Below are 12,434 nucleotides of genomic sequence, written 5' to 3'. Positions count from 1 at the left end.
TTAACAAAATAAAGAGGGTAATAATAATATATTCAAATAAGCACAGTGCTGAGGGGAGGGGAAGGGAGAGGGGGATTAGCAGAGGGAAGGGGGGCTTAGCTGAGGGGAGGTGAAAGGGGAAGGGGGAGGAAGCAGAGGGTGGAGGGGGAGCAGAGAGGGAGCAGAGGGAGCAGAGGGAGCAGAGAGAGAAGGGGAAGCTCAGTCTGGGAAGGCCTCTTGGAGGAGGTGAGCTCTCAGTAGGGCCTTGAAGAGGGTAAGAGAGTTAGTTTGGCGGAGGTGAGGAGGGAGGGCATTCTAGGATAGCAGCAGGACGTGCGCCAGAGGTCGACGGCGGCCACCACGAGTGGCACGGGGGAGTGGGTCTTTTGGTTCTGTCCCCTTTAGGAACCGGTATTCACCCCAGCCGCAGCCCCACAGCACTTATGGATGTGTCTGTAATTCATTTATTTCATGGCTTAGAGGGAAGAGCCTGGACTTGGGAGTCAGAGGACGTGGGTTTTAATCCCAGCTCTGCCATTTGTCTGCTGTGTGACCTTGGGCAAGTCACTTAACCTCTCTGTGATTCAGTTCCCTCGTCTGTAAAATGGTGATTAAAGACTGTGAGCCCCACGGGGGACAACCTGATTACCTTGTATCTACTCCAGCACTTAGAACAGTGCTTGGCACAAATACCAACATTATTATTATTATTATTATTATTATTATTATTCTAGTCTCGTAAGAACCTTGTGGACAGAGAACTAGTCTACTCAGTCTGTTATATTGTACTCACCCACCCACTTAGCACAGGGCTCTGCACTCTGTAAGCTCTCAATAAATACCACTGTTGGATTGAACAACTGCTTTTGGGCATATATCCCATCTGAATCACAGGGAGATGCCTAACCCACGCCTCTTCCCAGGTACCACATAAACCATTCTCAAGGCCGTAAATCGGAATTAACACAGGATTACAGGAAGCCCTGGAAGCCTCTTCCCTTGGCCTCTCCTTGAGCACTAATTATCATCATCATCATATTTTTAAAGTCCTTACTATGTGTCGAGTGCTTGTCTAATTGCTAGGATAGGTAATGATAATAATAATTAGCATTTGTTAAGTACTTACTTTGTTCCAGACACTGTTCTAAACACCAGGGTAGATACAGTTCATGATTGGACACAGTCCCTGTCTCACATGGGAGTCTTTCATTCATTCATTCAATAGTATTTATTGAGCACTTACTATGTGCAGAGCACTGTACTAAGCACTTGGAATATACAATTCGGCAACAGATAGACAATCCCTGCCCAATGACGGGCTTACAGTCTTAATGTACATTTTACCGATGAGGTTACTGAGGCATAGGGAAGTTAAGTGACTTGGCCAAAGTCACACAGCAGACAGGTGGAGGGGCTGGGATTAGAATCCAGGTCTTTATTCATTCAATCATTTTTAATGAGCACTTACTGTGTGCAGAGCACTGTACTAAATGTTTATGATTCCCAGGCCTGAGTCCAATCCACTAGGCCATGATCTTTCTCAATTTGTAAACTGTACCTCAGAAATGTTTCATTCATAGCCAGCGTGATGCTGTCTGATAATAAAAATGTTTCATTTGTAGCCAGCATGATGCTGTGTAATAATAATTATGACATTCATGAAGCATGAACTTTAAGCCAAGCACTCTGGGTTAGACAGATAGACAGATAATAGTCAGTTTGGACACAGAGTTCCAGTACCATCAAGGGCTCAAAACCTAAGCAGGCAAGAAAGGAGGAATTTTATCCATATTTTAGAGATGAGGGAGCCGAGGTACAAAGAGGTGAAATAATTTGTCCAATTCATTCAATAGTATTTATTGAGCACTTACTATGTGCAGAGCACTGTACTAAGTGCATGGAATGAACAATGGGCACCTGGTGCCCAGAACCATGTTGTCTTTCTACTAGGCTAAACTGCATCTTCCTCTGAAAATATATTTTGTATCTCTGTTTTCATAGAGATGTTTTCATAGAGACAAACAGAACTGTGACCTGCTGGTCAGGACAATATAAAGGCCTTTTTTTTAAAATCAGGAATTTGCATCTAATTCAATCCAGGACCTAGCCCCAAAGCCTGAGATCAACTATGATTAATTTATAAGAAAGTCTTGCAGAAAAACCAAGAGAAAACGGTGTGGCCTAACGGAAAGAAAAAGGGCTTGGGAGTCAGAGGATCAGAGTTCTAATCCCCAGTCCGCTGCTTTTCTGCTGTGTTATCTTGGAAAGTCACTTAACTTCTCTGTGCCTCTATTCCCTCTTCTATAAACTGTAGACTATAAGATGGTGTCCGATTGGATTAGCTTGTGTCTACGCCAGAGCTTAGAACAATGCCTAGAACAAAGGAAGCGCTTAACAAATACCGTAAAAAAGAAAACTGAAACAAAGAAGCTCTTAAAAAATGCCAACAAAAATGAAATAGTGACAGAATCAGAGCTAAAACCTGTGGAGGGAAGCCCCGTTCCATCAATCACGGTAGGTCATGATCAAAGCTAGATGACAGCAAGACAGCAGTTCTCAACTTGATGTCCTTTGAGGTACTCAGCAAGTTCAGTGTTCCCTTTCCCTGTGAAATTCCCCCTTTTGTCCCAAGACTAAAGCAAGTTTGCCAATAGTTCAGGCTCACTTTGTGAAGTTTCTGATTTTAGGCTCACAATCCTTCCAGGACAGGGACAAAATTGTTCAGTCAATGCTATTGGAGTGCTTACTGACCGCAGGATATGGAATAATCTCTTGGCAGTGTAAAACTCGATCAAAATCCATGTTCTTGGGTCTCAGGGAGTTTTCAGCCTCAAGGGAAAGACAGATGGACAGCAAATATTTACTGAGAATTTCAGTAGGAGAGGATTTAGGGTACTGCAATATGCCTTCCTGGGTTCTCTCTCCACAACACAGATGAGCAAAACTACTGGCAACCTGCCACCTTCTCACCATGACATCCAAGGCTCTCAGCTTCTTCCTCTATTGGACCATCACACCATCTCCTTGGCATCCCACACCGCTCTCTTCAGTGTCACCGAGGAGCCTCCATCCCAACCAGTCCTGCACCACAGGGAAAGAGAAAAGAATCCGCAGCATGACAGTGTCTCTACCAAACCTCGGGAAGATTGTAGTCACACCTGAAGGTGTAATGCTCACTTTGGTGGCAGCTTTTTGTGGACTCTGAGCCATAAGGAGCCTGATATTCTGCTCCTCTACCCAGAGAAACTTACTGATCTTTATGGTCTTCATGTTCTCTCATTGGTGTTTCTCTGAACCGCTAAAAGACCCTCCTTGTGAACAAAAAGTGGAAACTGTGGTTCATTCATTCCTTCGATTGTATTTGTTGAGAGCTTACTGTGTGCAGAGCGCTGTACTAAGAGCTTGGAAAGTATAAATTGGGCAACAGATAGAGACAATCCCTACCCAACAACGGGCTCACAGTCTAGAAGGGGGAAGACAGACATGGAAACAAGTAAACTGGCATCAAATATAAAGAAATAGAATTACAGATATATACCTATATAGGTAAGTGCTGTGGGGCCGGGGGTGGGGGGAAAGAGCAAAGGGAGTGAGTTGAGGTGATGTGGAAGCAGATGAGCTGAGGAAAAGGGGATCTTAGCCTGGGAAGGCCTCTTAGAGGAGATGAGCCTTCAGTAGGGCTTTGAAGGGAGGAAGAGTGATCAGCAGATTTGAGGAGGAAGGGCTTTCTGGGCCAGAGTTAGGATATGGGCTAGGGCTTGTTGGCCAGACAGGTGAGATCGAAGCACAGGAAGGTTAGAACCAGAAGAGCAGAGTGTGCGGGCTGGAATGTAGAAGGAGAGAAGGGAGGTGACTAAGAAGCGGCAAGGTGATGGAGAGCTTTGAAGCCAATAGTGAGGAGTTTTTGTTCAAGAAAGCAGAAATTTACTGCCAGAGTCTACCGGCAGATTGCCTGACCCAAGTTGTAACCCAGCCTTATATCCACTCCCTTATCCCCAGCTTCAGGTTATTACACCATGGTAGTGGCCTTATCTGGATTTGGCTGATATTGTTTCCACAGTCTGTCTGGCCCTGCTTGAGATCACAGGCCCCTTCTCTTGACTCAGAAATCCTCTACCTCAACTCCATCCTCTCCACTGAGCAGAAGTCCCCAACTCTCCTGTCCCTCCATACTAGCAGCCTATAGCCCTGGAAGCCCTCCACAGTACGCTTTTCTGCTGGAGCTGTCAAGTATTACTGGTGGAAATCCACACTTCAAGCCAAAAGTTTTCCATCTCACTTTCATCCTCACTTGCTTTAACTTTATCTTCTTCCCTGCTCAGTGACAATACTTCTCCATTCTTGATTTCCATGCCCACTGCCTGCACTAGCTATTTGTGACTTTCAACACCCTTCTTAAATTCTCTATCCTCCAGTATCCTCCATCCCTTTATGATCTTGCTACCTACTTTGTAAAAAAAAAATAATTGCCACTGTCAGCTGTGATCACCCTAAAATCTCCCCTGGTCCTCCTGACTCCTGTTCCATCCTCTCATCCTTCCCAGCAATAGCTTAAGAGATCTCCCTCCTCCTGTCAAAATCCACCCCCTCCAACTTTTCTTCCAATCCCATCTCTTTGCACTTTTATTAAAACATCTTCTCCCTTCTTGACCTCCAGGATCAACTTCTCACTCTCCAATGTCTCTTTTCTTACTGCTTTCTAAGAGATTCATTCTTTCATTCAATCGTATTTATTAAGCCCTTGCTGTGTGCAGATTGCTGTACTAAGCGCTTGGGGTAATGCAATGCAACAATAATCAGACACGTTCCCTGCCCACAATGAATTTACACTCTAAAGTGGGGAGACAGACATTAATATAAATAAAGCACAGATAAGGACATAAATGCTATGGTTCTGGGAGGGTGGAAGAACTGGAGAGGAAAAGGAGGGTGAGTGGGAGAAGAGGAAAGGGGGGCTTAGTCCCCCTGAAGGAAATGTGATTTCAATAAGGTTTTGAAGTGGGGAGAGTGATTGTCGCATTTGAGGAGGGAGGGTGTTCCAGGCCAGAGGCAGGAAGTGGATGGCGAGATAGGTGGGATCGAGGTAAAGTGAGAAGGTTGGCATTAGAGTAGAAAACTGAGCAGGTTGGGTTGAGTAGGAGAATAGTGAGGTGAGGTAGGAGGGGGCAAGGTGGTGGAACGCTTTAAAGCCAGTGGTGAGGACTTTTTGTGGGACGTGGAGGTGGATGGGCAACCACTGGAGTTTTGAGGAGTGGGATATGTCCTCAACATTCTTGTAGAAAAATCAACCCAGCAGCAGTGTGGAGTATGGACTGGAGGGGGAGAGGCAGGAGACTGAGAGGGCAGCAAAGAGGCTGATGCGGTAATCCAGATGGGATAGGATGATTAGACTGTGAGACCGTCAGTGGGCAGGGATTGTCTCTATGTGTTGCCGAATTGAATATTCCAAACACTTAGTACAGTGTTTGCACCTAGCAGCGTGGCTCAGTGGAAAGAGCACGGGCTTTGGAGTCAGAGGTCATGGGCTTGAATCCCCACACGTCTACTTGTTAGCTGTGTGACTTTGGGCAAGTCACTTAACTTCTCGGTGCCTCAGTTACCTCATCTGTAAAATGGGGATTAAGACTGTGAGCCCCACGTGGGACAACCTGATTCCCCTGTGTCTACCCCAGCGCTTAGAGCAGTGCTCGGCACATAGTAAGCGCTTAACAAATACCAACATTATTATTACTATTATTAGTAAGTGCTCAATAAATACTGTTGAATGAATGAGCGATTGGATTAATAAGGTAGCAGTTTGGATGGAGAGGAAAGGATGGGTTTTAGCGATGTAGTGAAGGTGAGACCAACAGGACCCATAAATTTGTGTAATCTCTATCCTGAAAAAGAAGAAACCCTTCTATTACCCCAGGGCACCTTCCAGTTACCCCAGGGCACCCTCCAGTTATCACCCTCCTACCATACCTTACCAAACTCCTTTACACCTATTATCTCCACCTCCTTTCCTCCAGTTCTCTAATTGACCCCTTCCAATCTAGCTTCCTCCCCTTTCACTCTCTACCAGTACGATGACTTCCTCCTTGTTCAATCCAAAGGCCACTGCTCCGTCCTAATCATTCATTCATTCAATCGTCTTTATTGAGCACTTACTGTGTGCACAGCACTGTTCTAAGCACTTGGAAAGTACAATCCGGCAACAGAGACAATCCCTACCCAACGGGCTCACAGTCTAGAAGTGGGGAGACAGACAACAAAGCCAAACAGAGCAAGTGGATGGGCATCAACAGTATCAATGTAAATAAATGGAATTATAGATATATACACATCAATAATGTAGTAAATAGAATAATAAATATGCACACAAGTGCTGTGGAGGGGGGAGGAGGAGTAGAGGAAAAGAGGGGCTCAGTCTGGAAAGGCCTTCTGGAGGAGGTGAGTGCTCACTAGGGCTTTGAAGGGGGCAAGTGTGCTAGTTTGGGGGATGTGAAGAGGGAGGACATTCCAGGCAGAGGTAGGACATGGGTCAGGGGTCGCCTTCTCAACCTTTCAGCTATCTTTGCATAGTGGACCACTCCTTTCTCCAACATTAGCTTCACTGTTTTCATCCAGTTCACCTCTTCTCTCTGTTGTAACTTCTTCTCACTCTCTTTCACTGGCTCCTCCCGTCTCCCACCTGCTATATGTGGGAGTTCATCAAGGGTTAGTTCTAAATCCCCTTCTACACTCCCCCTCTTGGAGAACTCATTCGCACGCACGGCTTCAACTACCAACTGTACGTGGATGATTACCAAATCACTTTCTCCAGTCCCAGCCCCTCTCCTCTGCAGACTCACATTAGCTCCTGCCTTCAGGACACTTCCTCTTTCTGAAGCAGTGTGGCCTAAGGGAAAGAGTGTGGGCCTGTAAATCAGAGGACTGGGTTCTAATCCTGTTTCTGACAGCTGTTTGTTGTGCGACCTGGGGACACTTGACTGCTTTGTGCCTCGGTTTCCTCATCTGTAAAATGGGGATTCACTGTCTGTTCTCCCTTCTACTTAGATGGTGAGCTCCATGTGTGACAAGGACTTTGTCCTACCTGATCAACTTCAATCTACCCTGGGAATCAGAATGGTGCTTGACATACAGTATGTTTTACAGAGACTAGGCACTAAGGTTTAGGGGCACTATGGCTGATGCTGTGATACTCGAATTATCTACTAATAATAAAATTAATGGCATTTGTTAAGTGCTTACTATATGTCAAGCACTGTTCTAAGCGCTGGAGTAAATACAAGGTAATTAGGTTGTCCCATGTGGGGCTCACAGTCTCAATCCTCATTTTACAGATGAGGTAACTGAGTGACTTGCCCAAGGTCCCACAGCAGACAGGTGGCAGAGGTGGGATTAGAACCCACGTCCTCTGACTCGCCGGCCCGGGCTCTTGCCATTAGGCCATGCTGCTTCTCTGTGTCTGGGGAATACTGGAAGGAGTAGGAGAATGGGGTGGAGCAGACTGTCACTGGCAAAAACACAAAAGGCAGCTTACTAGGTGTTCAAGTAGACAGAGAGTCCACTCTCTTCTTTGGTCTAAAAGCAAGTCAAGTCTTTATTTGAGCAACTGTGGGGAAGGAAGAATAACAAAGTGCTCCCCTTTTGCTATGCTCCCCCCGGAAAGAAACAAGCAGGGATCTCTCTTACATGTGAACAAACAAGTCTTCCAAGGTCCTGTGGCATTTGGGGGGCGGTTACAACCAGTTACAAGAAAACAGGGTGCAGGTTCAGATAATGCGGATGTGACAGGGATTGGGCCACATCACTGCTCTTGTGGAACAATGGACCCCTGAAGTGTAGGGGGCAAAATGGAATTGAAGGAAGAAAACAGTTGGCTCAGGCTTATATACGTTTCCATCAGGGGGGATTTCCCCTTGACAGCAGCTGGAGCTGGGAGTATCCCCATGGTTGGCCTTATCTGGCCCCCAAGGTCAGCAGCTGCAGCCAGGAGTACCTCAGCGGTGTCTGTCTTTCCTGAACAGTTCTCTGCTAGCTAAGAAATTTGAACGGAACCCGGACGTTTTCCATCACTGGATCTAAAATGGAGTTCAGCCTCAAAGTGTCCGGTCATTAGCTTTCATACAAGAGCCACACAACAGTAAATAGAAAACAAAAGGAAGATGGATTTCAGAGTAGCTAACAAAACATCAGAGAAAGGGCAATGTGACTACAAGAAAGAATCGATAATCTCAACATCACCAGGGTAAGTACTGATTTGGGCAATATTGAAGGGGCAGAAAAACATTTTCCAGACAATCAGCCCAAAGAGGTCATACTAGCGGACCTGACCATGACCTATTTACAAGAACTGCACAGACTCCCATCCAGGGGGCTCCCCAGAATATGCAGACACACCTCAGGAAGGCCTTGGACCACCCAGAATGATGCCAGAGTGGGGCTGCCCACCTCCAGGGCGCAGTCAGGGAGGGGGAAGGAGTGTTGGAAAAGGATAATAGGGATCCAGGGAATAATGGTCTTTGCTCTGCAGACTGGAGTACACTGGTTCCTCAACCAGTGTACAGGGGAGCTAGTAAATGACATTTTTGTGGAATTTGATGTTTCATCTCATTCTTGGACTGGTAATCATACCAAGGTAATGGGAGGGTTCTTTCCCTTTCCTCAGGGTATTCTCTTATAGGAACACCCATATATTGCTGAAGGGAGATGGTTGATGGCAACTTCAAGCACTTAGTAAATATAATTATGATGATGATAATTAATACTTGGATGTCCTATTGACACCTCAAATTTAACGTTTAAAACAGAACTCATTTTCCCACCCAAACACTGTCCTCTCACTGACTTTCCCATCACTGTAGGCAGCACCACCATCTTCCCTATCCCTCAGGCCTGTAACTTTGGTGTTACCTTTAACTCCTGTTGCTCACTTAACTCACTCAAATCCTGTCAATACTACCTTCACACAATCTCTAGAATCTTCCTTTTCTTCTTCATCCAAATAGCTACCAACCTGATCCAAGCACTCATCATCTCCTGCCTAGACCTCATCAGTCTCCTCATTGATGTCCTTGCCTTCCAGCTCTCCTCACTCCAGGCCATACTTCACTCTGAATACCGACCTCTTGCTCACGTCCTCCCTCCATTCTGGGACTCCCTCTCCCTTCATATCTGACAATCAATGAGTGGTATGTATTGAGTGCTTACTGGGTGCAGAACACTCTACTAAACACTTGGGAGAGAATAGAGCGTGGGCTTTGGAGTCAGAGGTCATGGGTCTGAATTGCAGCTCTGCCACTTGTCAGCTGTGTGACTGTGGGCAAGTCACTTAACTTCTCGGTGCCTCTGTAAAATGGGGATGAAGACTTTGAGCCTCACATGGGGTAACCTGATTACCCTGTATCTACCCAGCACTTAGAACAGTGCTCTGCACATAGTAAGTGCTTAACAAATACCAACATTATTAATACAACAGAATTGCTAGACACTTCCCTGACCTAACAATGAGTTTGTTATCTAGAGGGGCAGACAGACATTAATATAAATAATTAACCACCCTCACCCCACCTTCAAAGTCCTGCTAAATTCATATTTTCATTCATTCATTCAATTGTTATTTATTGAGAGCTTATTGTGTGCAGAGCACTGTACTAAGCTCTTGGGAAGTACAATTTGGCAACAGATAGAGACAATATCTACCCAACATCGGGCTCACAGTCTAGAAGGGGGAGACAAACAATAAAACAAAACAAGTAGACAAGCATCGATAGCATCAATATAAATAGAATTATAGCTACTTATACATCGTTATTGAAATTAATAGAATAATAAATATGTGCATATATACATAAGAGCTGTGGGGTGGGGAGGGGGTAGAGGAGAGGGAGGGAGTCGGGATGATGGGGAGGGGAGGAGGAGCAGAGGAAAAGGGAGGCTCAATCTGGGAAGACTTCCTGGAGGAGGTGAGCTTTCAGTAGGGCTTTCAAGGGGGAAATGTGCTAGTTTGGCAGATGTGAGGAGGGAGGGCATTCCAGGCCAGAGGTAGGACATGGGCCAGGGGAACCAGACAGGAACGAGGCCCTGTGAGGAGGTAAGTGGCGGAGGAGTGGAGTGTGCGGGCTGGGCTGTAGGAGAGGAGGGAGGTGAGGTAAGAGGGGGCAAGGGGTTGGAGAGCTTTGAAGCCAAGAGTGAGGCGTTTCTGCTTGATGCGAAGATTGATCGGCAACACCCTGGAGATTTTTGAGAAGGGGAGAGACCTTCCCTGGCGAAGGCTTCATCTCCCCATTTGCCCTCCATGTTGCCTGTGTACTTGGGTCTGTAACCCATAAATCCTTGATATCACTCCATTCCCATCCCCACAGAAGTTTCGTTACAGATCCCTAAACTCTCCCATTTTCACTGCTATTTATTTTCATATTTGTCTCCCTTCTAGAAGGTATGATTCCTGATGGTAGGGATTATGTCAAACGATTCTGTTTCATTGTACTCTCCCAAGCACTTAGTTCAGGGCTCTGTGATACCCTTCCCCTCCTCAGGCTTGTGTTCTGGGGCAGAGAGGTAAGCCCTACCTGGTCTCCAATAACCCAGAGCCCCATGCATAGATAGAGCCTTGGCTGACTCAGGGCATCCCCAGACTGCTTCTAATACAGAGATCTGCCCAAAGGTAGTTTTTCTTCACTGTTCCTTCCCCTTCCTGGCTCCCAACTGCCATCTGAGTTGAGCTCTGCTGAGGTGTGGAGAGGGAGATTCAAGCTGTCCTGTTGCCCCCGCGCTCCAAGGTGGCCCCACAGCCTGGAGAGGGGGCTCCCCAGTGACTTAATGACCCACCCAGGCCATATGACTCTAAGGATGGCAGATCGGGCCATGAGGCGGAGAGCAATGGACCGTTAGAGGCGGGACTAAGGACGATGAATAGAGGTCATCTGACAATAAGGGATGCTGACTCCTTGCTCCACCCACTGTGGGAAGCCGCGGACCTGATGGCTGGAACAGGGACTAGTGAGGGTTCGTTCCTGTGGGAGCATCTTTGAGAAGGCCAAGGGGAGCTGTCTGTGTCAGCTGGGAAGGGATTATGCAAATGTGAAGATGTGTTAAAACCCCACCCGTGGAAGTGGTCTGCGCTCAGTATGTAGACTGCTCAGTTCGTGGGCTGGTCCATACCTGGGCAGGCGGTCATGTCCTGAACCCTCCTGAGAGGGAGTGTGATTAAAGGTGCCTGATTTGGAGCAAGCTGTGGTCTTTGTGTTCTCTACACTTCAACTCCTACCCTGCGTAGATTACTGCATCAGCCTCCTGTCTGACCTCCCAACTTCCTGTGTCTCCCCACTCCAGTCCATACCTCTCTCCGATGCCCGGATCATCTTTCTACGGAAACCTTCAGGACAGGTCACCCCTCTCCTCAAAAGACTCCAGTGGTTGCCTATCCATCTCTGTCTTAAACCAAAACTCACCATTGGCTTTGAAGACCTCCACCACCTCGCCCTCTCCTACCTCAACTTGCTTCTCTCCTACAACCCAACCCACCCCCTTCACTCCTCTGATGCTAACCTTCTCACTGGGCCTCCATCTCATCTATCTCACCACTGACCCCTGCCCTATGTCCAACCTCTGCCCTGGCACGCCATCTCTCCAGACAATGATTCTCCCCCCGCTTCAAAGCCTTACTGAATGCCCATCTCCTCCAAGAGGCCTTCCCTGACTCAGCCCCACTTTTCCTCATCTCCCACTCCCTTCTGCGTCACCCTGACTCGCTCCCTTTCCTCTTCCCCACCTCCCCGCCCCACAGCACTTATGTGTATATCTGTCATTTTCTTTCTTTCTATTGATGCCTGTGTATTTCTAAGGATGTCCGGTTCTGAGCTCGTTGTGGGCAGGGATTGTCACTCTTAATTGTTGGACTGTACTTTTCCAAGCTCTTAGTACAGTGCTCGGCACACAGTAAGTGCTTAATAAGTGTGAATGAATGAATGAATGAATGAATGCTTCTTCGGGACAGTCAGACTTGCTACTGGTGGCGTGTCACCGCTGCCGCCCAGTGGCCATGGAGGGTGATGCACTCTCGCTGGTTTCTCTGTTCCCGTTTGCCCAAGGCAAGGCCAAACCAGTTGTTTCTTTGCAGCCAGCCCTGCCGTGAGACACCAATCAATCAATCAATCAATCAATCAATCAATCAATCAATCAATCAATCAATCAATCAATCATATTAACTGAGTACTCAATGTGTGCAGAGCTCTGTACTAAGCGTTCGTTCAGCCGATTCATTGCTGAATGAGGATGCCTGGGTGAACCTGGGAACCTCCTCCAGGCCTAACTGCTCTTCGAGACTTCCTGACCTAATAATAATAATAATGGCAGCATTTGTTAAGCATTTACTATGTGCGAAGCACTGTTAATAACAATGTTGGTATTTGTTAAGCGCTTACTATGTGCCGAGCACTATTCTAAGCGCTGGGGGTTCACTGAAGTCC

Source organism: Ornithorhynchus anatinus, chromosome Y4 (assembly GCF_004115215.2).
Source record: "Ornithorhynchus anatinus isolate Pmale09 chromosome Y4, mOrnAna1.pri.v4, whole genome shotgun sequence".
Classification (NCBI taxonomy): domain Eukaryota; kingdom Metazoa; phylum Chordata; class Mammalia; order Monotremata; family Ornithorhynchidae; genus Ornithorhynchus; species Ornithorhynchus anatinus.
Note: the sequence above shows the minus strand (reverse complement) of the source record.